The sequence below is a fragment of the Podarcis melisellensis genome, assembly GCF_964234715.1.
Source record: "Podarcis melisellensis genome assembly, chromosome: 7".
Classification (NCBI taxonomy): domain Eukaryota; kingdom Metazoa; phylum Chordata; class Lepidosauria; order Squamata; family Lacertidae; genus Podarcis; species Podarcis melisellensis.
The window spans coordinates 5,926,088-5,949,036 of record NC_138539.1 but is presented as its reverse complement, the minus strand read 5'-3'; the positions used below and the strand labels follow the sequence as shown (position 1 = coordinate 5,949,036).

The window sequence follows — 22,949 nt, the reverse complement described above, 5'->3', positions numbered from 1 at the left end:
TTAATTTTATAATGAATGTTTTTAGAATGTTGAACTATTTTGACGGTTGTTAGCCGCCCTGAGCCCAGCTTCGGCTGGGGAGGGCGGGATATAAATAAAATTTATTATTATTATTATTATTATTATTATTATTATTATTATTATTATCCTTGCAGCAGCAGCATTGGAGGGGCAGGCACAGCCAACCACATCCCCTCCACCAACCGAAATTAACCAATGCCTAACCGCAACCTTGGGACACGGGTGGCGCTGTGGGTCCAGTCGTGGCCGACTCTGGGGTTGCGGCGTTCACTTTATTGGCCGAGGGAGCTGGCATACAGCTTCTGGGTCATGTGGCCAGCATGACTAAGCCACTTCTGGCGAACCAGAGGAGCACGGAAACGCCGTTTACCTTCTGGAGCGGTACCTATTTATCTACTTGCACTTTGATGTGCTTTTGAACTGCTAGGTTGGCAGGAGCTGGGACCGAGCAACGGGAGCTCACCCCGTCACGAAGATTCGAACAGTGAACTTCTGATTGGCAAGTCCTAGGCTCTGTGGTTTAACCCGCAGCGCCACCCGTGTCCCTCTCTAATTTCTAGCTTCTTCTAAAAAACACCACGTTTCAACCTTGTTTTAGAATTTATTTATTTTTTAAGTGTTAGAAACTAGGAGAAAAAAGCTAGGAGCCAAATGGCTTCTGGGTCCTGGGTTTTAGGCGCCAAAAAAGAATGTCTAGTCACGTGTCGGTAGCACTTTTTATTTTCCCATAGAAAGCAATGCAAAACGGATTAATCCGTTCCAACCCCTAAAATAGCAATTTAACATGAATTTTACTCTCTAACGAGACCATTGATCCATAAAATGAAAGCAATAAACAGTGTACTGCAGTGTACACAATCGATCGGTCAGTAGCTGAACTGGGTTCCACACCATCACAAAAACAAAACAGAAAGCCGCAAAAACAAATAAGCAAAATAAACTGCAACAACAGACACACCTCTGTGTAACACTCAAACCAGAAGTGTAACACTCAAAACAGAGCATGTTCGGCTTCCAAAAAATGTTCGCAAACCGGAACATTTACTTCTGGGTTTGCAGTGTTTTGGGTTCCAAGTTGTTTGAGTAAACAAGGCGTTTGAGAACCAAGCTACCATTGTATTTGAATTTTCTTCACAAAGCTGAGATGCCCCAGAAGTTTTAGACTATGGCACTGCCAAGGGTTGGGCCAGATGACCCTTTGGGTCTGTTCCAACTACAATTCTTTTTATTCCCATTGGGCTATAGCCTCAAACATCTGGAGGGGGCCAGGTTGGTGAAGGTAGGACGGTACAATGAATTCCGCTCCTCCCCACCCCTACCCCGATTTCAAAGACACCTGGAAACAAAGAACAAAGGAGAATTTAGACAGCAAGACAGTAAGCTGGTGGTGGACATGAACAGAGGATGAATAGAAATCTAATACCCCCCCAACCCCCCCCCCCCCGCAATTTTAGAATCATATATTGAAGAAGCGAGAGAAAGGCAGGATAGTAGCCTCTTCAGCAAGGGTAGTGGGCAGACTTGCGGAACTACAAACGAGCTGGGAGATTGCAAAAGTGTTATGCTTGCATGGGGAGAAAAAAGCAATTTGGAGTCTTAAAAAAATAATAATGCGGAGAGTCTTAATGTCTGAGAACAGATTCAGAAAACTTGTTCCTCTGTCCAGCATTCGCTATCCTCTACCTCCTATGACTGGCTTCCATTTTGCTACGGGAAAATCCAACATCAACTTCAAACGAATTTGGGAAAACGGCACTAAAAAAGAAGGGCCATGGGGAAGAGGTCGTAATGGGGAAACGAAATAAAAAGCCCAAATAGGAAATATGCACGGGTTTGCTCAAATAAGTGTCATCTTTGCAAATAATGCATTCCACTCCAGCTCCACGGCGAGAGCGAGGAAAATTAGCTCCAAGTTATTATGAGGCAGAGTTTGCTAGCAGCGCGGTATGGAACGAGCGGAGGGGGAAAGTGGCTGCGAATGTTCTGTCTGATTACGTCCAATGATGACATCAATTTTGGAGAGAATGAAGTCTCCATTCTCCCGGCACCCTGGGAGAAGTCGTCGTTCCTCCAGCAACAGCAGAAATTAGCAATCGACAGGCTGGAGAGGACCCTGCAGGGTTCAGAAATGAGCTTCCCAAAGGTAGGAATGAAATTGTGACTGCATCAAAGGCTTCTAACAGAGGTAGAGAATGGCCATGGAGCAGATAATCAGGTGTGGGAGAGGATGGCTGAGACAGGAACACAGAAAGCCTGGACAGCTCAGGTGGTTAGAGCGTGGTGCTGATGTACAATGGATGCCCAGGTTGCAAACGTGATACGTGCGGGAAGCACGTTCGTAACCCGCAGCGCCGTGTGTGCACACGCACGGGTTGCGATTCTGAGCTTCCACGTATAGCACAATTTAGTGCTTCTGCACATGCGCGACCACCGAAACCCGGAAGTAACCCATTCCGGTATTTCCGGGTTTCGGCACATCCGTAATCCATAAATATGGATATCCGTAATCCATAAATACCTGTAATCCGAGGTATGACTATACCGCCAAGGTTGCAGGTTTGATCCCCATATGGGGCAGCTGCACGGTGCTGCATTGCAAGGGGTTGAGATTTAAGAATTATGCCGTAAGGGAAAGCAAGCAAAGCCACAATGTCAAAAATCAAGCTTTCCAGTTTAGCCAAGCAGCTCAGCAAAAATCAACACAAGAGGGCCAGATTTGATGAAGTGAACATGCGTGAGGACCAACTGAAGTTGTTGACCTTTTTTTTAAGGATGGAAGTTGTTGGCCTTCTTTTTGGATTTCCCCCCAAAGTCCCAAAGTTGTTGACCTTTTTTGGGGGATTGAAGTTGTTGACCTTTTAGGATTCCCCCCCCCCCCGAAATAAACCACCAAAGGGGCCGGGTTAAACCGATGGGCAGGCAGGGTTAGGCCCCCGGGCCGGACTTGGGACATGCCTGGGTTAAATGGTATCAGCAACAGTTACACCCCATTAGGGGACAAGCACCGGACAGGATAGGTGCACACTAAGACGCATGACCTCAGCAACTTTAAATAGGGAACATTGCAGGATCCAAACTCCTCTGGCAATGTCCTTAAACCCTTTCCCACCGTGGAAACGGTATACCTACTTTTATGAACCTACGGGGCCCAAATGGCATTTTAAATGGTGAGATGCAAACATCTGACAAAATAACAGAGCTGTTTTCTAAACAGCAGGTGTATAACCAGCATACCCATCTTGGGCGCTGGAGTGAACATACGAACCATGAGGGCATTGCATCACGGTTTAATGATCTGATGGCTCCGGATGTGGTGGCGCCCGTCACCTGGCAAATTTATTTGCTGATTTTGCAGGTCTTGGGAGATGAAATGCAGAACAGCATGCAGGTAAGCTAGAGAGAGGCAGGGGAAGCATCACTGAACGCTCAGCACTCCTTGCATAGGAACCGATTTTCCAATGGACATGCGCTCTCACGAAAATGCAGTATCGTTTGCAGATACGGGTGGCATTTGAGCACCTCAGCAGCAAACAAACCCTCAGCTCCCCATGCTCAACAAAACCACAGAGATGGGAGGGAGAGAGTTTGTAATGCAAGCCCCAGGCTAATGCAGAAAACACAGAGCTGGATCATCCCTAATGTGAATTAGCCTGGTCCTCTATTCCCTTTCCCCTTTCCTCTTCTATGAAGAAACCCTCTCTGGGACCCCATATTTAAATTCTTCACTGGTCTCCTTGCCGGCCCTAGTAGGACCAACTTGGCCAGTTAGCCCTGGTGATCATTTGATGTCTACTGACTGGTTTTTGTTGTTGTTTCCCCCCAAAATGACCCCTGAATTTTATTGATATTGATGCTGCACTTTGTGCTATATTTTATGATGTTTTTAAGTCACATTTTAATCAATGTTTTATATTTGCTGTTAGCCGCCTTGAGCCTGGTTTTTAAACCAGGAAGGGCAGGGTATACTGTATTTTTCGCTCAATAAGGCGCATTTCCCCTCCTAAAAAGGATGGGGAAATGTGTGTGTGTCTTATGGATCGAATGCAGGCTGCGCAGCTATCGCTGAAGCCAGGAGAGCGAGAGGGATCGGTGCTTTCACTGTGCAACAATCCCTCTTGCTGTTCTGACTTCGCTTCGCTGGAGAGGCACTGCGCAGAGAGGGAAAGAATATTTATTTTCTTGTTCTCCTCCTCTAAAACTAGGTGCGTCTTATAGAGTGAAAAATACGGGAAATAAGAATTTATTATTATTATTAATGTGTCAAGAGAATCTCTGGCTGTTAACCAGGAGGCTGGTGGTTCGAGCCCACCCAGGGAAAGGCTTTGGGCAGGATTCCTGATTGCAGCGGGTTGGACTAGATGACCGCGGGGGTCCCTTCCGACTCTACAACTGTGATTCTATTATTTCCATCAGATGGCTCTCCTGCCGCATCTCTTCCCTCTTCTGTGTGACTTGCGCCCCTATCATCCCTGCTTATTCCCAGGCTTGGTTTTCCAGGAGACATTTGCGATACAGACGCCACAGCCGCGAAGCCAGCTTCCAGGAATGCCATTTCTCTCTCCTTAACCCTGGGATTTAAGAGCAAGGCATTGAACACAGAGCCAAGGAGTTCAAAGCGAGCCCCCTAACCCACAGCCGTTCCTTTCGATGCGCAGACAAGTCTTGTGATTGACACCCAATTCTAGGTCTCCCACGGTGCTGATTTGGCGCTTAATGCCGTCAGCAGACAGCGCAGGATGAACTACAATATAATAATCTTTATTGTCGTTGTCCCATACAGAACAACGAAATTGAAAAATCTACATAAGACAATTCAAAAACCTGCTATCCCAACCTGGTTAGCCCGCTAAAAACTCTGATACCCCATACAATATACTCCCATAGAGGGGACGCGGGTGGTGCTGTGGGTTAAACCGATCAGTAAAACTTGCCGATCAGAAGGTCGGTGGTTGGAATCCCCGCAACGGGGTGAGCTCCCGTTGTTCGGTCCCTGCTCCTGCCAACCTAGCAGTTCAAAAGCACATCAAAGTGCAAGTAGATAAATAGGCACCCCTCTGGCGGGAAGGTAAACGGCGTTTCCGTGCGCTGCTCTGGTTCGCCAGAAGCAGCTTAGTTATGCTGGCCACATGACCCGGAAGTTGTACCAATAAAGCGAGATGAGCGCCGCAACCCCAGAGTTGGCCACGACTGGACCTAATGGTCAGGGGTCCCCTTACCTTTTTACTCCCATAGAGACTCCTTACACTGTGTTTAAAACCAAAATCGCATTTGGATAGAAACTGTTTCTCAGGTGACTAGTCCTAGTCTTTATAACCCTGTACCTTCTTCCAGAAGACAGAAACTGAAAGAGATCATTTCCGGGGTGCGCACTGTCCTGCGCTATCTCTGCAGCTTTCTTATGGCACCTGGAAGCATAGATTTGATCCAAGGTGGGAAGAGTGCACCCAATTATTCTCTCCACAGTCTTTACAACCCTGGAGAGCATTGTTTTTCCCCTGGCCGTGCAGCTCCCAAACCACACACAGAGACCATAAATTAATACGCTCTCCACAGTACAATGGTAAAATGCCATCAACAGGTCCTTTGAGAGATTGTTTTTCTGGAGGATTCTCAGAAAATATAACCTCTGCTGTGCTCTCTTCATCAGGTCTTTGCTGTTTTCTACCCAGGTTAGGTCATCTCCCAACTCTTATTCCCAGAAATCGAAACACCGAGACCTGTTCCACGCATTTCCCTTCAATAATAACACGCAGAGACCTTCGACGGCAATGCTTTTTAAGAAAAGAAAAAGCACCCAAAGGGCTTCTAGGAGGTGTACATGCCCGATTCTGCACCTAAGGCTTTAGCGGGTAACATGATTTCACCAAAATGTAGGCTACACCAGGGAATGGAATGCAGTATTTGCAAAATTGGAAGAATTCTCCCCTTTCACTTTAAAAAGAAATGCAAACCTTCCAAACCAGTGCTTCCCAAACCCGAGTCTTCAGCCATTTTCTGGACTACAGTTCCCATCATCCCAGACCACTTGTCCTGCTAGCTAGGGACGATGGGAGTTGTAGTCCAAAAACAGCTGGAGACCCAACTTTCGGAAACACTGTTCAAGACCAAGAATTAGGAACCTCCAGGTGCTAAGAAGGGCCATAGCTCAGTGGCAGGCTTATCTGCCCTGCAAGCAGCCGGTCAAAGGTTTGATCCCCAGCAGCTCCTAACAGAAATCCTCGAGAATCATTGAACTAATGGTATAATAAGGCAGCCCCCCAGCTCCTTAGGAAACTAAGCCGGATGAGGAACGGTCGAGGGAGCTGCCTATGTTTAGCTTGGGAAAGGAGACTGAGAGGAGATAGGATTTTTGTTGTTTGGTCGTTTAGTCATGTCTGACTCTTCATGACCCCCTGGACCAGAGCACGCCAGCACTCCTGTCTTCCACTGCCTCCCACAGTTTGGTCAAACTCATGCTGGTCTCTTTGAGAACACTGTCCAGCCATCTCGTCCTCTGTCATCCCCTTCTCCTTGTGCCCTCCATCTTTCCCAACATCAGGGTCTTTTTCAGGGAGTCTTCTCTTCTCATGCGGTGGCCAAAGTATTGGAGCCTCAGCTTCGTGATCTGTCCTTCCAGTGAGCACTCAGGGTTGATTTCCTTCAGAATGGATAGGTTTGATCTTCTTGCAGTCCATGGGACTCTCAAGAGTCTCCTCCAGCACCAGAATTCAAAAGCATAGGAGATAGCATAACCATCTTCAAATCTCTCAAGGCCATGGACAATGTAGCAAGCTAGGCCTGATGGGAGATGGCGTTCAACAAGATCTGCAAGACATGCTCCCTGCTCCCATCAGATGTCAAGGAAATAAACAACTACCTGACTTTTAGAAGACATCTGAAGGCAGCCCTGTTTAGCGAAGTGTTTAAAGTTTGATGTTTTATCAGTTTGTTAATGCAGTGTTTCCCAACCTTGGGCCTCCAGCTGTTTTTGAACTACAATTCCCATCATCCCTGACCACTGGTCTTGCTAGCTAGGGATGATGGGAGTTGTAGTCCAAAAACAGCTGGAGGCCCAAGGTTGGGAAACACTTAATGTTCTGTTGGAAGCTGCCCAGAGTGGCTGGGAAAAACCAGCCAGATGGGCGGGGTATAAATAATAAATTATTATTATTATTATTATTATTATTATTATTATTATTATTATTATTCCTATTCTAGACTGGCTGTGAAGAACGTTTGAAAGTATGCAAGAAATGTGTGCTAAGGACGAAAGAAGAATGGCAGATAAAATTAATGGACTATGCAGAATTGGACAAAATGACAGGAAGGATTTGAAACCTGCAGGACCAGAGATTTACAGAAGATTGGAAGAAGTATATGAACTATCTGAAGAGCAATTGTAATCAACAAATTACGCTAGCAGGACTACAAGAAGTTTTGTAAGGAGAAATATGTGAAATGTTACAAAACAGATAATGAATAGAGATGTAAGTTATGAGATTTAAATGTAATAAGGAAAATAAGAAATGTATACTAAGAGATTAGATTGGAAAATTTTCAGACAGGATTGATGGAAGTCTAAAAAACTGTAAAGATGTAAAAGCATGTTTAATTACTGTTAAAAATGGTATGTTAAAAAACTATTTTATATATATATATATATATATATATATATATATATATATATATATATATATATATATATATAAATTGTGCTAAGGACTCAGAAGTCAGAGCAGGCGACTAAATCAGACAAGGAGGAGAGACTAACAGTTCCTAGCCTTTTGCCACATTTACTAAAAGCATGTCAACTGTGCAACCCAAAATGCTTTCACTGTTATCTTGCGATGCTTGTTCATAAATCTCCCTCTGCACACCCAGCATCCAAATGAACCCCCTTCTCCAGTTTTGGTGACGTGGGCTTTTGGCGGGGGAATCTCTCTAGACAAACTAGGCTTGCATGGGAAAATTTCCTGATGCCCTAGAGAGTAATCCAACTCGGCGTGTTTGTTTTACTGCTATTTAGTAAACAAAGCTCAAAACTTTGCAGTGGCCAAGCTTGCCAGATATTGCAGGAGCAGCTGCTGGCACCACTCGTTGCTCCTAACGAACTTAAGAAATCGAAAACCTTGCACAGAAAAATGAAAGCCCTGGAAAATTTCCTGATCCTAATCTGGAGCTGGAAATGGAGCAGTGTTAGAAACTCAGGCATGTAAGATAATCGCCAAATGGCAGCTTAAACCTACATTATAGTCACCACCACAGAAAGTCTAGGCGGCCTGTCCGTCCGTCCCCACTCCAATGGGATTTATTAATATTATTCATTACATTTCTATTCCACTATATAAAGAAAATCTCAAAGTGGTTCACAGGCTTCAAGGAGAGTATTTCAAGCCCTTCTCTTAAGTGGCAATTGGCTTTCCCTGTATTTATTTGCCTACTTGATTTGTAGAGCTGCCCCATAGCAGATTTCTTCTAGGAAGCCGGTGGGTTGTAGCGGTTAGAGTGCCGGAATATGAACTGGGAGATTGGGATTCAAACCCCCACTCCATCACAAACCTCACAGATTGACTTTGGGGCTATTTGCAGCCTCTTAACCTGCCTGGCATTAACTTTGGGGGGGACGTGAACCCTGTAGTTCTTGGAAATAAAGGTGGGATTTAAATGCAGCGAACAAGTTCTTCTGCTGACCTGCTTAAGAAAGGTTGCGGTCTGGCACCTAAAGATCTCCACGTGGTCGCAACTGGACCCGTGCCAGTCGCAAATCACGCAAAGAATTCTTTGCAGTTTTTTTCTTTAAAATGAAATTACTCTATTACTAATAATACATTATTTGAAATGTAAAGCGGTATAGAAATGAAATTAATAATAATCTTTTAATAATACCCATTTACGGTGGGATGCGGGTGGCGCTGTGGGTTAAACCACAGAGCCTATGACTTGCGGATCAGAAGGTCATCAAAGTGCAAGTAGATAAATAGGTACCACTCCGGCGGGAAGTTAAACAGCGTTTCCGTGCGCTGCTCTGGTTCTCCAGAAACGGCTTAGTCATGCTGGCCACATGACCAGGAAGCTGTACGCCGGCTCCCTCAGCCAGTAAAGCGAGATGAGCGCCGCAACCCCAGAGTCAGTCACGACTGGACCTAATGGTCAGGGGTCCCTTTACCTTTTTACCCATTCATGGAGAGAGGGCAGTGAGTGGGCTATAAGCCACAATGGCTATGCCACAGTGAGGGACAGCAATGCTCCCAAATGCCAGTTGCTGGAAACCACAGGAGGGTTCTTGGGTTCAAATCCTGCTTGCTTGCCACTGTGAGAACAGGATGCTGGCCTGGTCCAGCAGAGCTCTTCCTATGCTCTTAAACTAAAGTTTCCTCAATTGCTGCAAACATGAGCCAGACAGCTCGATCGGTGCATGGAGGACATGGAAAACGTCCATCTGTTTGGTGCTCAGTATGAACTGAACTGCCAACAAAGATCTGTATAGTTAAAGCTATGGTTTTCCCATATTTCCGGAAGAAATATCAACAACCTCAGATATGCAGATGACACAACCTTGATGGCAGAAAGGGAGGAGGAATTAAAGAACTTTTTAATGAGGGTGAAAGAGGAGAGCGCAAAATATGGTCTGAAGCTCAACATCAAAAAAACGAAGATCATGGCCACTGGTTCCATCACCTCCTGGCAAATAGAAGGGGAAGAAATGGAGGCAGTGAGAGATTCTACTTTCTTGGGCTATATGATCACTGCAGGTGGTGACAGCAGTCACGAAATTAAAAGACGCCTGCTTCTTGGGAGAAGGGCAATGACAGGCCTAGACAGCATCTTGGGAAGTAGAGACATCACCTTGCCAACAAAGGTTCGTATAGTTAAAGCTATGGTTTTCCCAGTAGTGATGTATGGAAGTGAGAGCTGGACCATAAAGAAGGCTGATCGCTGAAGAATTGATGCTTTTGAATTATGGTGCTGGAGGAGACTCTTGAGAGTCCCATGGACTGCAAGAAGATCAGACCTCTCCATTCTGAAGGAAATCAGCCCTGAGTGCGCACTGGAAGGACAGATTGTGAAGCTGAGGCTCCAGTACTTTGGCCACCTCATGAGAAGAGAAGACTCCATGGAGAAGACCCTGATGTTGGGAAAGATTGAGGGCACAAGGAGAAGGGGACGACAGAGGACGAGATGGTTGGATGGTGTTTTCGAGGTTACCAGCATGAGTTTGACCAAACTGCGGGAGGCAGTGGAGGACAGAGGTGCCTGGCGTTCTCTGGTCCATGGGGTCACGAAGAGTCGGACACGACTAAACAACAACAAGGTTTTCCCAGTAGTGATGTATGGAAGTGAGAGCTGGACCATAAAGAAGGCTGATCGCCGAAGAATTGATGCTTTTGAACTGTGGTGCTGGAGGAGACTCTTGAGAGAAGAGAAGATCAAACCTATCCATTCTGAAGGAAATCAGCCCTGAGCGCTCACTGGAAGGACAGATCCTGAAGCTGAGGCTCCAATACTTTGGCCACCTCATGAGAAGAGAAGACTCCCTGGAAAAGACCCTGATGTTGGGAAAGATGGAGGGCACAAGGAGAAGGGAACGACAGAGGATGAGATGGTTGGACAGTGTTCTCAAAGCTACCAGCATGAGTTTGACCAAGCTGTGGGAGGCAGTGGAAGACAGGAGTGCCTGGTGTGCTCTGGTCCAGGGGGTCACGAAGTCAGACACGACTAAACAACAACATGAACTGAGTGGGCCTTCCCTATCCATGCGCAGCAACATCACGCATCCTGCAGGCAGCGGGGGGGGGGGGGGTGGAAAAGCAAAGAACTCCAGATACCAGTTGGGTGCATCTCACGCCAACCCGTTGCCACATGGATGCCCACAACCCACATTCCAGGCGCTACTTGTTCGTAAAGCAAGCAAGCACTTAAAAGATGAGCTTTCTGCCCTCCAGAAAGTCAGCTGTCCCCAAAACCAGGTCCTTTGCATTGATGGAGAATCACACAGGTGGCGCAAGGCTGGTGCAATCCGAGATGAAGGGAAAGGATCGCTTGGTGACAAAGACCTAGCATGCAAACTGGCTGTGGGTTGCATGGGCCCCAGTCACCCTCCCACCCTCTCCCCACAGCAGCGATTCTCTTTCAACCTTCACCTCACCCGATTGCGCACTCTGGAAAGACAGTGGGGCGAAAGTGAAGGCGGAGGCCCGGGGGGGGGGGTAGGATTATCTGCAGGATCGCCTGCTTCCACCCCCGCCCCCTGTTTCTTGAGTGCACCGCATGGCACAGGCGCGCGCCCTTCCTCCCTCACCCCGCCGCTCCTCTCCTGCACGTCAGAAACGAACACGAGCCATTTTTATTTTAAATTTTGCAAAATCTCCCCTGTCTCTCACTTGCAGTTTTGCAGCCCCGCCCAACGCTTCCGCGGCGCACCCTCTTCCGCGGCGGCGCCTTCCTTTTTTTTTTTGCAACCATGCATGCCTTTCCTTTTCGGATTCTCGCAACCCGACCTGGGGAAATGCAACGCGGACAACGGGGCGTGCATTTGCAACTGCAGACGGAGCCTCCTCTCCTCTTGCACGTGCGCGCGAGGCGCCCTTTGCAGCACACAATGCCGTTGCCGGGCGGGCAAGGCGCAAAAAAGCAGCGATGCGCGCGCGGTGCAGCAAACGATGCACAATGCAGCTGCACGGACTTATTGCAAAATAGATGTGCAATAGATTGCAAAATGCAGATGCGCTGCAATGCCGTAAAACGCGGTGCAACGCTGATTTGCAAGGAAGGGGGGAGGGTAAAGGAGGGGAGACCCCCCCCACTGCCCCACCCCCACCCATGCACAAAGCCCAGCTTCCACTGACCTGATTTGCCCGCTGCTTTGCAAGCCAGCCGGCCGCCCCAGCAACAGCAACGCAGCCTCGCGGCTCCCGCATGCCAGACCCGGGCAAAAAGAGAGAGAGAGAGAGAGAGAGAAAGGGCGGCGTGTTGCGCGTGCGCGCGCCGGCCTCAGCGTTCCACGGCAGCGCGCGCCCGCCCGCGCAAGGGCGGGGGTGCGGCGTGGGAGGGAGAACCAGAGAGCCAGCCGGAGCCAATCAGCGCTCGCGAGCGCCCGCCCGCCCTCCTTTTCCGCGAAGGGACTGGGAAGGGGAGGGAGGCGGAGGAGCCAATCAGAAGTAAGACGAGGGGAGGGGCAACTGTGGGGAAAGGAGGGAGGGGGAGCCTCTGGCGCCTGCAGGCAGAAATCCAACAGGTCAGGCCAATCCCCACCACACACGCAAAACCACACACAAAAATGGACACTCATTCACTCCATCACTCTTAAAGCATTGAAGTCGCAGTGGGTGGAGGGGGGGTTGACCTGTTGGGCTTCTGCCTGGCATGTTGTTGTTAAAATGGAAGTGGGAAAGCCCCTGATTGTTATTATTTATATGTAGGTAGCAACAAACGCACACTCCTCAAACACAGAAGAACGTAAGTTTAAAGAAGGTTGGAAAACGTTTATTGAATATATGGGAAATAATTGCGTACAACTGAAAACTCTGGCAGCATTAAGATAAATTCAACAGTGTAAACAATTTTTGATGGACCCAATAATGGAATACTGAATTGTATAGTTTTTTAAAAAAATATGCAGGGATTTATGATACGTAAAATGAACCATGGAAAGAGAAGAAAGGAAGTCATTGATATCTTAAGGATGTAAAATGAGTGTTTTAAGTTGCAAAACAGCAAAAAATATTAAATATATATATACAAAAAGAAGAAGACACAGTTGATGGAGGCGTCTCTTTTAACCTGTTGGGCTTCTGCCTGGAATATTGCTGTTAAAAAGGAAGTGGGAAAGCTCTTGATTTTTTCTTTTTTTTATGTAGGTATTACATTTTGCTCAAGTACTGAAACACAGTTGATGGAGGTGTCTCTTTGAACCTGTTGGACTTCTGCCTGGCATATTGCTGTTTAAAAAGAAGCAGGAGAACGCCTGTTTTGTTTTGTCACAAGTAAGTAGCTGCAATGCAGGGGGGTCACCATGTTATCTCTCACCCGTTAACAGATTTAAATGGGGTGAGCAAATATTCACAGGCAATTTTTCCTTAAATGATGGTGGTTCTGGGGTAGCGTGAGGCTTCTAGGATTCTGGTGCCATTATGTTGGGTCAGCACTGGAACCAAGTCTTGGCAGGTCAAACAGCAGCTAAAAAGGAAAGGAAAAGGGGGAAAGCGTTATAATTTCTTAAATTACGCTTGAGCGTGCATTTCCAATACTAAGTGAATCGTCTCCATTGCAGGAGGGTCACTACTCTGGAGGGAGAGGCGATTTAAAAGCCGCCAAAGCTTGCCGCTTCGGGGCAGAGGGTCCTTGTCTTAGCCTGTTGGTCTGCCTATAAATCACTCCAACTATCTAAAGCCTGAAACAAAGAGCCCTAATAAAGTCATAAGAAATGAGAACAGGCCACCTCGCTGCTTAACTCCGTTCTGATTTACAAGACAGACTGTTCACGAGTCTGTTTACCGCACAGACTTTCATCTTTGGATTTTGTGGCACGGATTCTGACCCGGCTGCGCTGGCTTTCCAAAATGTTTCCGGGCTCGGTTCAAAGATGCCCAGCACCTCTTCCCCTGTGACCTCGCCTGGATGCTTAGTTCGGCGTCGGAGGATCTCCTGCGAGACCCACCTCTGGCAGGGCTAAAAAAGAGGGGGCCTTTTCGGTGGTGGCTCCTCGACTGTGGAACACTCACCTAAGGTGCTAACATTACTATTTTTTCTGGAGCCAGTTCAAGACTTTCCTCTACTTCCAGTCTCAGGCATGTTGTCCTTCCTTTCTTCTCCTTTTGCTAGATGGGTTCTGTTAATTCGTTGTTTTAATGGTGATCGTGCTGGTGTACTTGGGCAAGGTGGGCTTAATGGTTGGAATTAGTGTGCGATTACTTTTGCAAGAAGCCTTGAGGCTTTTGTGGCATAAGATGATGAATGAAGCAGTAGTAATATTGATATAATACAAGTTCAGACAGCGATGTTTCGGTACTGGATCCCATTAATTTTGGTGGACTTGCTTCCAAGGAAACATAGACAGGGTTGGTTTCAAGTATGCTGAAAACTCACTGCACAATCCTATTCAGGCTTTATTTACAGTGGTACCTTGGTTCTCGAACTCAGCCCGTTTGACTCCCGAAACGGTTCGAAAACCAAGGCGCGACTTCCGATTGGCTGCAGGAACTTCCTGCACCCAAACGGAAGCCGCGTCGGACGTTTGACTTCCGAAAAATGTTCGCAAATGAGCACTCACTTCTGGGTTTGCTGTGTTCAGGAGCCGATTTATTTGGGAGCCAAGCCGTTGAGAAACCAAGGTACCACTGTATTTATTTTATGTATTAAATTTATAGAACCCTCAGGATCACAGAGCTGTTTACAGTTTGGAAACTCAAAAATGCATTATAACCAGTGCTTTTTTTCTGGATTATCTAATTTCATCCTTGCATTGTTGAAGTTCACTCATTTTTGCACCCGAGGCAGACAAGAGGCAGCTAAACGGTTCCACTGCTTGAGTCTTGACAGGTGTGCTAGTCCCGTGGGTTACCCGAGAGGCAAGGTCCAGGTCCAGTTTGTGGTCAAAGGTGCAACGTGGAGGCAGTCCGTAGTAGCTAAAGCTGGGTGCAGGGCAGGGAGTCGGGTGAAGTCAGGGACAGGCATGCAAGCAGGGAGCCAGGGCGGGTCAGGAGCTCAGGCAGGAAAGCAGGACAGGGTGCAGGCAGGAACTAAGGTAATGTAAAGGTAAAGGGACCCCTGACCATTAGGTCCAGTCGTGACCGACTCTGGGGTTGCGGCGCTCATCTCACTTTATTGGCCGAGGGAGCCGGCGTACAGCTTCCGGGTCATGTGGCCAGCATGACCAAGCCGCTTATGGCGAACCAGAGCAGCGCACTGAAACACTGTTTACCTTCCCGCCGGAGCGGTACCTATTTATCTACTTGCACTTTGACGTGCTTTCGAACTGCTAGGTTGGCAGGAGCTGGGACTGAACAACGGGTGCTCACCCCGTCGCGGGGATTCGAACCGCCGACCTTCTGATCGGCAGGTCCTAGGCTCTGTGGTTTAACCCACAGTGCCACCCATGTCCCACAGGCAGGAACTAGCAACCAACAATGTTGCTCTTGGGACTGGGGCTGGCTGGCTTTTATCTGCCCTGAGGCATAGGGCAGCCCCGATCCTCTGGTGACTCGCCTCTCCTGGCCTGGAGGCAAGCACTCCTCCTGAGGGAACTTAGTTCCCTCTGCCTCTCTTCTCTCAGTTTCTGCAGCTCAGGAGAGGCTGGAAGGTCACCGGACTCAGAGGCAACCTCAGCTTCCCCTGACGGGGCTCAGAATGGAGCACCTGAGGGCAATGGGTCCTCCATCACCTCAGGAGCCAGAGACTCAGCTGATGCCTGCACCTGAGGATCCAGCACAGGTGAGGACCCTTCAGGCTCAAGCCCCATCCCCGGCTCAGCTGGTTATGGAGGCGGGGAATCCTGTGCAGGCTGGGATCCCTCAGGTTCAGCATCCAAGTCTGAATCCCAGGCCATCACAACAGGGACTGGAACGAGATGTTTTTGCTGTACGTAGAAAACGTTAGTACATTAGTCCCCGCTGCCTTAGCCTTGTCTACACTGGCAGGCAGCAGAATGCAGAAGGACAAATCTTTCAGATCCTATATAGGCAGTCTTGCAACAGAGCTTCACTGGGACGATGCAGAGATATGAGATATAACTAGGGGAGAACAATCTGAACTAGAAATGGGTTGATTTGCAGTTACACCTCCTGGATATTCACTTGTTAGTGGTGCAGAGCAGGACCTACTCGGTGCTGGCACCTGCCGTGTGGAATGATCTTCTGGCAGAGATTAGGTGGCTGCTCATGTGGGATGATTCCTGCAGGAATCGAAAAATGTGCTTGTTTACTCGTATTCCTGACCGATTCTGCTGCTATTTATTATGACCATTATTATTTATTTTTATTCACAAACAGATAAGCGAAGCACCAAGCTGAAAGTAAGGGGGTGGGGGAGACAGTCATAAGGGCAGGAGGAATAAAATTGCAAGATAAAATAATCATCATTAAAAGCTTAAAAAAGAAAGAGAGGTATAAAATATATTCCATAGTGCAATGCAAGGTGCATATCTGCACCAAACATCAAATAATCGTGCAGGTTACCAAATAAACTCACATTCAATGCAAATATGCATGAGACTCTTTGGTGATGTAAATAACAGAAGTTTCCCCAAGCAGAAGCAAAGTTGGAGGGGTCCATATCCCCCCTAGAAATGGCAATGACGATGACTTTTTAAAACCATAAAGGTAAAGGGACCCCTGACAGTTAAGTCCAGTCGTGACCGACTCTGGGGTTGCGGTGCTCATCTCTCTCTATTGGCCGAGGAAGCCAGCGTACAGCTTCTGGGTCATGTGGCCAGCATGACTAAGCCGCTTCTGACGAACCAGAGCAGCGCATGGAAACGCCGTTTACCTTCCCGCTGGAGCGGTACCTATTTATCTACTTGAACTTTGATGTGCTTTCTAACTGCTAGGTTGGCAGGAGCAGGGACCGAGCAACAGGAGCTCACCCCATCACGGGGATTCAAACCGCCGACCTTCTGATCGGCAAGCCCTAAGATCAGTGGTTTAACCCACAGCGCCACCCGCGTCCCTTTTAAAACCATAGATCTATTTAATAACAAAATGTGTCCTTCCCAGGGTTTTTTGTTTTAGGGGGAACTCGCCAGAACACACTAGTTCTTCTACCCTTTGAGAGATCACTAGATGAGCAGCAATTACTAGACATAAAATTGATTGTTGGGAAGTAAGATCCATCAGCACCATCAAAAATGGATACCATAGCCTAGTGTCCAATATAACCTGTTTGCTGATATTGACTTTGTTTCCCCTCCCCTTTCTTTCTGCTGTTTTGATTCGGTTTCAATAACTGGGTGTTACTGATTATATTACATTATGTTTTATATGCAATCATCCACGGAATCAGCAGGTGCCACAGAAGTAAAAAGACACATATAATTCCACCAAATTAATCAATAAAATCCTGCCGCGTTGTGCTCCCAGACCTTGATTTGTGCTCGTTTTGCTGCCAAACAATCCTTGCCCCTAATGAAGAAGGCAGAGTGAAGGTGCCGCTGGTTTTCAATTATTATCAAATGGCTACTTCCTTTTTTTAAAAATAAAATAAATAAAGCTTAAAAGAATGGGGCAACAAAGAAAGTGAGTGCAGTTGCCTTGGCAACTACCGGTAGTTTGTTTAAGAAACCCAATAATGCAGACGTGAATAAATGGATGCCTGCATATTTATAGTGAAATTCCACTTTGGAACGATTATGTGGTACAAACAGCCAGTTTAAAAGAATCTGTGTCCTCTCTACCTATTAGGAACTCATCTCCAAGATGTTATTTTTAAGTAGAAAGAAGAATTGGGAGAGAAGGAAGTGCGCTCATAGCAAATGTCAGCCTGATGAAATAAAGATGAGCTGAGCAACAGATTATAGATACACAGCCCATCAGGACAGGACCGAGCAGCTGTTCGACAACAAACCTTCAGGAATGGACTTTGCAGGCAAGGAGAGGGTACAAGAGAACAGCCGCCATCTTTGAGTTGAGGAAAGAGCTGCCGATTTGTCAGAAACCATTCCTTCTGTCCCCGATGCTCAGGATGCGAGTCTAATTGCTTGTGTAACCAAAACAGCACCATTCATACACAAGCAAGGTGCAGGGAACATAATCTGCAGGTTCAAGGCAATCCTAAGGTTTGCGCTGTGGTCTAAACCACTGAGCTTTAGGCTTGCCAATCGAATGGTGGCGGTTTGAATCCCCGCGATGGGGTGAGCTCCCGTTGCTCGGTCCCTGCTCCTGCCAACCTAGCAGTTCGAAAGCACGTCAAAGTGCAAGTAGATAAATAGGTACCGCTCTGGTGGGAAGGCAAACGGCGTTTCCGTGCGCTGCTCTGGTTTCGCCAGAATCGGCTTAGTCATGCTGGCCACATGACCTGGAAAAACTGTCTGTGGACAAACACCGGCTCCCTCGGCCAGTAAAGCAAGATGAGTGCCGCAACCCCAGAGTTGTTCACGACTGGACTTAACTGTCAGGGATCCTTTACCTTTTTAAGGTTTGTCAAAGCACCAAAAAATTGCTTTAGGGAAAATCCTTAGCTGCAGAAACACTCTGTGCTGCAACGCTTTGTTGCAGATCACACACACACACACTCCACTAATTTGCACAAACTTTCCTTGCTCTCTCTTCTCTTGCTGCAGCCTAAAGGATCTCCAGGAGAGATCTCTTCATCCAAAGGCAGCCCAAGGTGGAAAAAAGATGGCAGTGGAAGAGATAACATTGGTAAGCGCTTACTGGGAGGTGAGGTTATGATGGAAATGTGCCCAAGATTGGAGGCCCTGACGCCGGCAATGGAACATCATATTCTCCACAGACCCCTGAAGGGCCAGGGTCAGAGGGCACAGGGCAGGCCAAGTGGTACACACAGCTCTGCCCTCCAGCCTCTCTCACCCGATCCCCACCCCTGAATTTGCCGCCTGAGGCAGCTGCCTCATTCTGCCTAACGGCAGAGCCGGCCCTGGACAAATAAGAGATTCAGTTGTGCAGGACACAAGCGACTGCGTATGGGAGGAACTTTTGCTGACGCGGTTCGTATGCTTCCAGATATTCGCCTTTGTGAGGGCAAGAAGCTTCCTTAAAATCTAAATGTGAGGTTTACTCAAGCTCTGCAGGATAAACAGGAATCCTTTGCAGTTCAGGAAGACGCAGCGAGGTTTTCTCGCTAGCTTTAGCCAATGGGCACAGATTGCGGCGATTGGGAAAGGAGAAACCACACCAAATGTGACTGGGGGAAAAGATTTGACCTCACTCTGCACCGTAATGTCATTCCGTCTTCTAGCCTGGGATTGAATTATCTTTTCTTTGTCTCCTCTTGAAAGTGCGCCTATCTAGTATTTCGCATAGTACAGTTGCATGATTGCAGGAGAGGTTTTTTTCTTTGGTGGGTATTTCTGTTTCCCTCAAGATAAGGACAAGGCCAGAGTCCCGTCAAAGCTCCCAGGCACTGGGTGTGCCATACAGCTTCTCACAGAGATCGAATTATCTTAAGCTTTGACCTGTGACAGCCTCAGAGACTTACCCTAATCTTCTTAGCTCCTTATGAAATGTGTGGCTCCTTACAGGGTTTTCCTTTCAGGGACAAGACCTCCTCCTCCTTTCACAGTTAATGAGAAACAGGAAAATAGACTGATCCACATTGGAATAATTAATAGCACCCCCTACGACATAGGATTTTCCTCTCTCTCCCCCAAGACAAGGGTTCTGGTGGCTGAACGTCTCTGAACGTCAGCTAATGTCATGTCCTTGTTTAGGTCCCTGGATTCATTCTATTCTGCCTTGGAATACCGTGTCCAGTTCTGGGCACCACAATTTAAGAAGGACATTGACAAGCTGGAAGGTGGGCAGAGGAGGGCAACCAGGATGATCAAGGGTCTGGAAAACAAGCCTTAGGAGAAGCAGTTGAAGGAGCTGGTGTGTTTAGCCTGGAAAAGAGGAGGCTGAGATGAGATATGATGTTGTTGTTTAGTCATTTAGTCATGTCCGACTCTTTGTGACCCCATGAACCAGGGCACGCCAGGCACCTCTGTCTTCCACTGCCTCCCGCAGTTTAGTCAAACTCATGTTGGTAGATTCGAGAACACTGTCCAACCATCTCATCCTCTGTCTTCCCCTTCTTGTGCCCTCAGTCTTTCCCAACATCAGGGTCTTTTCCAGGGAGTCTTCTCTTCTCATGAGGTGGCCAAAGTCTTGGAGCCTCAGCTTCGGGATCTGTCCTTCCAGTGAGAACTCAGGGCTGATTTCCTTCAGAATGGAGAGGTTGGATCTTCTTGCAGTCCATGGGACTCTCAAGAGTCTCCTCCAGCACCAAAATTCAAAAGCATCAATTCTTCAGCGATCAGCCTTCTTTATGGTCCAGCTCTCGCTTCCATACATCACTACTGGGAAAACCATAGCTTGAACTATACGGACCTTTGTTGGCAAGGTGATGTCTTTGCTTTTTAAGATGCTGTCTAGGTTTGTCATCACTTTTCTCCCAAGAAGCAAGCGTCCTTTAATTTCGTGGCTGCTTTCACATGGAGGAGGGAACATGGCTTTAACTATATCTGAAGGGCTCTCACATGGAGGAGGGAACAACCTTGTTTTCTCCTGCTCTGCAGGGTAGGACTCAAACCAATGTTGCAAGTAGGAGGTTCTGATGAAACACCAGGAAGAACTTTCTGACAGTAAGAGCTGTTAGGCAGTGGAACAGACTCCCACAAGAGATGGTGGACTCTCCTTCCTTGGAGGTTTTTAAGCAGACGTTGGATGGCCATCTGTCATGGATGCTTTAGCTGAGATTCCTGCATTGCAGCGGACTGGACTAGATGACTCTTGGGGTCCCTTCTAACTTTACAATTCTATGTTTCTATGATCCCACCCCAACCCCCTCTGATCACAGAAGGACCACTGAATGTTACCCTTGGGTGAATGCGGCCTTCAGTCTGAGAAAGATGCTCCTGGCTATAACAACAACAACAATTTATTATTTCTACCCCACCCACCTGGCTGGGTTTCCCCAGCCACTCTGGGCGGCTCTCAACAGAATATTAAAAGCACAATCAAACATTAAAAACTTCCATAAACAGGGCTGCCTGCAGATGTCTTCTAAAAGTCTGGTAGTTGTTTATTTCCTTGACATCTGATGGGAGGGCGTTCCACAGGGCGGGTGCCACCACCAAAAAGGCCCTCTGCCTGGTTCCCTGTAGCTTTGCTTCTGGCAGTGAGGGAACCACCAGAAGGCCCTCAGCGCTGGACCTCAGTGTCCAGGCTGAACGATGGGCTAAATGGAAGTCGCAGCAGAAGAGGAAAATTTACTTAGGCAAAGGGTTCTCCTTACGCAGCAGTAAAACGATGGAAGGGTTTCACCTGTCAAATGTATGACATCCATACCGTGAGTGAAACTGAGCAGCAATGCATGCCTTCAATTGCTTCTGCGGCCCGATTTGCAGAAGCAACCCCCACCCCAAAGTATCTCTCTTACGGAATAGCGCAATTTGGCTTTCCAGTTTACTGTGCGATAAAAGTCGGAGGGCGAAGAGAAGATTTTTACGAGGGCCTTAGGAAATCGCACCATCAATGCAGGATTTTCTGGGAACAGTTAGAACATGCCGTTAAAAAAGTTATGGCATAATAAAAAAAGTGACTTAGACTATCAAGCAGCCAAGAAGGAAAAAAACTGCAGATCCTCGGAGCCAGAAAAGCCTGTCTGGAAAGCAGATGTGGTCTCCCGTTCTCAGGGCCACCAACTTTCAAATTACTATGATCATTTATTAAATTTGTATATCACCTTTTATCTATAGATCTCAAGGCAGTTCAAAGCATAAAAATGCAAGATGAAAAAACAAAATACAGAATAAAAACAAGAATGAAACAAAAAAATAATCAGTGCTCCCTCTACCCATTCCCACAAACATATTATTATTATTAATATCTTACTGTTATTATTAAACATACACAAACCTGGAAGTGACAGAAAATGTCATTCAAAATGTCGTGAAAAGGGGTGGGGACAGGGTCTGGTATGGTTATATGCACCCCACTGACGTACTTGGGGGCCAGGAATGGAACCCCCATGCGAAATGGTTTTTGACTGTACTACACTGAAATGTTGAAATGTTTCTTTGCTTGTCTTCCCAGATAATATTGTGAGCCCGAGAACATGCGTTTCAGCAGCAGCAGCATCCTATGTATGTCTAATTAGCAGAAGAGGAAGAAGAGAAGAGTTTGGATTTGATATCCCGCCTTTCACTCCCCTTCAGGAGTCTCAAAGCGGCTAACATTCTCCTTTCCCTTCCTCCCCCACAACAAACACTCTGTGAGGTGAGTGGGGCTGAGAGACTTCAGAGAAGTGTGACTGGCCGAAGGTCACCCAGCAGCTGCATGTGGAGGAGCGGAGATGCGAACCCAGTTCACCAGATTACGAGTCCACCACTCTTAACCACTACACCACACTGGCTCACACTGGCAGTACTTTCTCAAACCCTTCAAGTGTCCCTGTTTTCCAGGGACAGTCCCGGATTTACAGAGGCCGTCCCAGTTTCTGATTTTATCCCAGAATGTCCCACTTTTCCTTAAGATCTCCATATTTTCATTGGAGAAATGTGGGAGGGTATGGAGTTATTGGACCCCCAAGCTGTCTGAAGGCAGCCTTGTATAGGGAAGCTTTTTAAAATGTTTATTTTATTATTATGTTTTTATATGGCACGCAGAATGGCTGGGGCAACACAGTAAGATAGTAAGATAGGTGGGGTAGAAATAGAAAAGAATGATAATAATAATAATAATAATAATAATAATAATAATAATAATAATAGGGTAAAGGTAAAGGGACTCCTGACCATTAGGTCCAGTCGCAGATGACTCTGGGGTTGCGGTGTTCATCTCGCTTTGTTGGCCGAGGGAGTCGGCGTACAGCTTCCGGGTCATGTGGCCAGCATGACTAAGCCACTTCTGGTGAACCAGAGCAGCGCACGGAAACGCCGTTTACCTTCCCGCTGGAGCGGTACCTATTTATCTACTTGCACTTTTGATGTGCTTTCGAAATGCTAGGTTAGCAGGAGCAGGGACCGAGTAACGGGAGCTCACCCTATTGCGGGGATTCAAACCGCCGACCTTCTGATCCGCAAGCCCTAGGCTCTGTGGTTTAACCCACAGCGCCACCCGCGTCCCTATAATATAGGACAGGATATCCCTATTTTCATTGGGGAAATATTGGAGGGTATGCATTCTGTTAAATTCAGTCGCACTTACTGCAAGGTAAGTCTATCTAAGTACTGTCCCATATTTTTGATTTCAACAGGACAGCTAATAACACGCTTTCGTTGAAACAATCACAGCTTT

At 47.2% G+C, this 22,949-nt stretch overlaps 1 protein-coding gene across 1 annotated transcript in view; it reads right to left on the bottom strand.

The window, feature by feature from the left end:
- The window catches only part of PTP4A3 (protein tyrosine phosphatase 4A3), a 97,230-nt gene extending 85,218 nt beyond the window's left edge, over window positions 1–12,012 (bottom strand). Inside the window, exon 1 of the mRNA XM_081919066.1 lies at window positions 11,847–12,012. The gene's annotated coding sequence lies outside the window, so the exon portion shown is untranslated. The remainder of the gene's footprint in view (window positions 1–11,846) is intronic.
- Window positions 12,013–22,949: the final 10,937 nt, after the last annotated feature.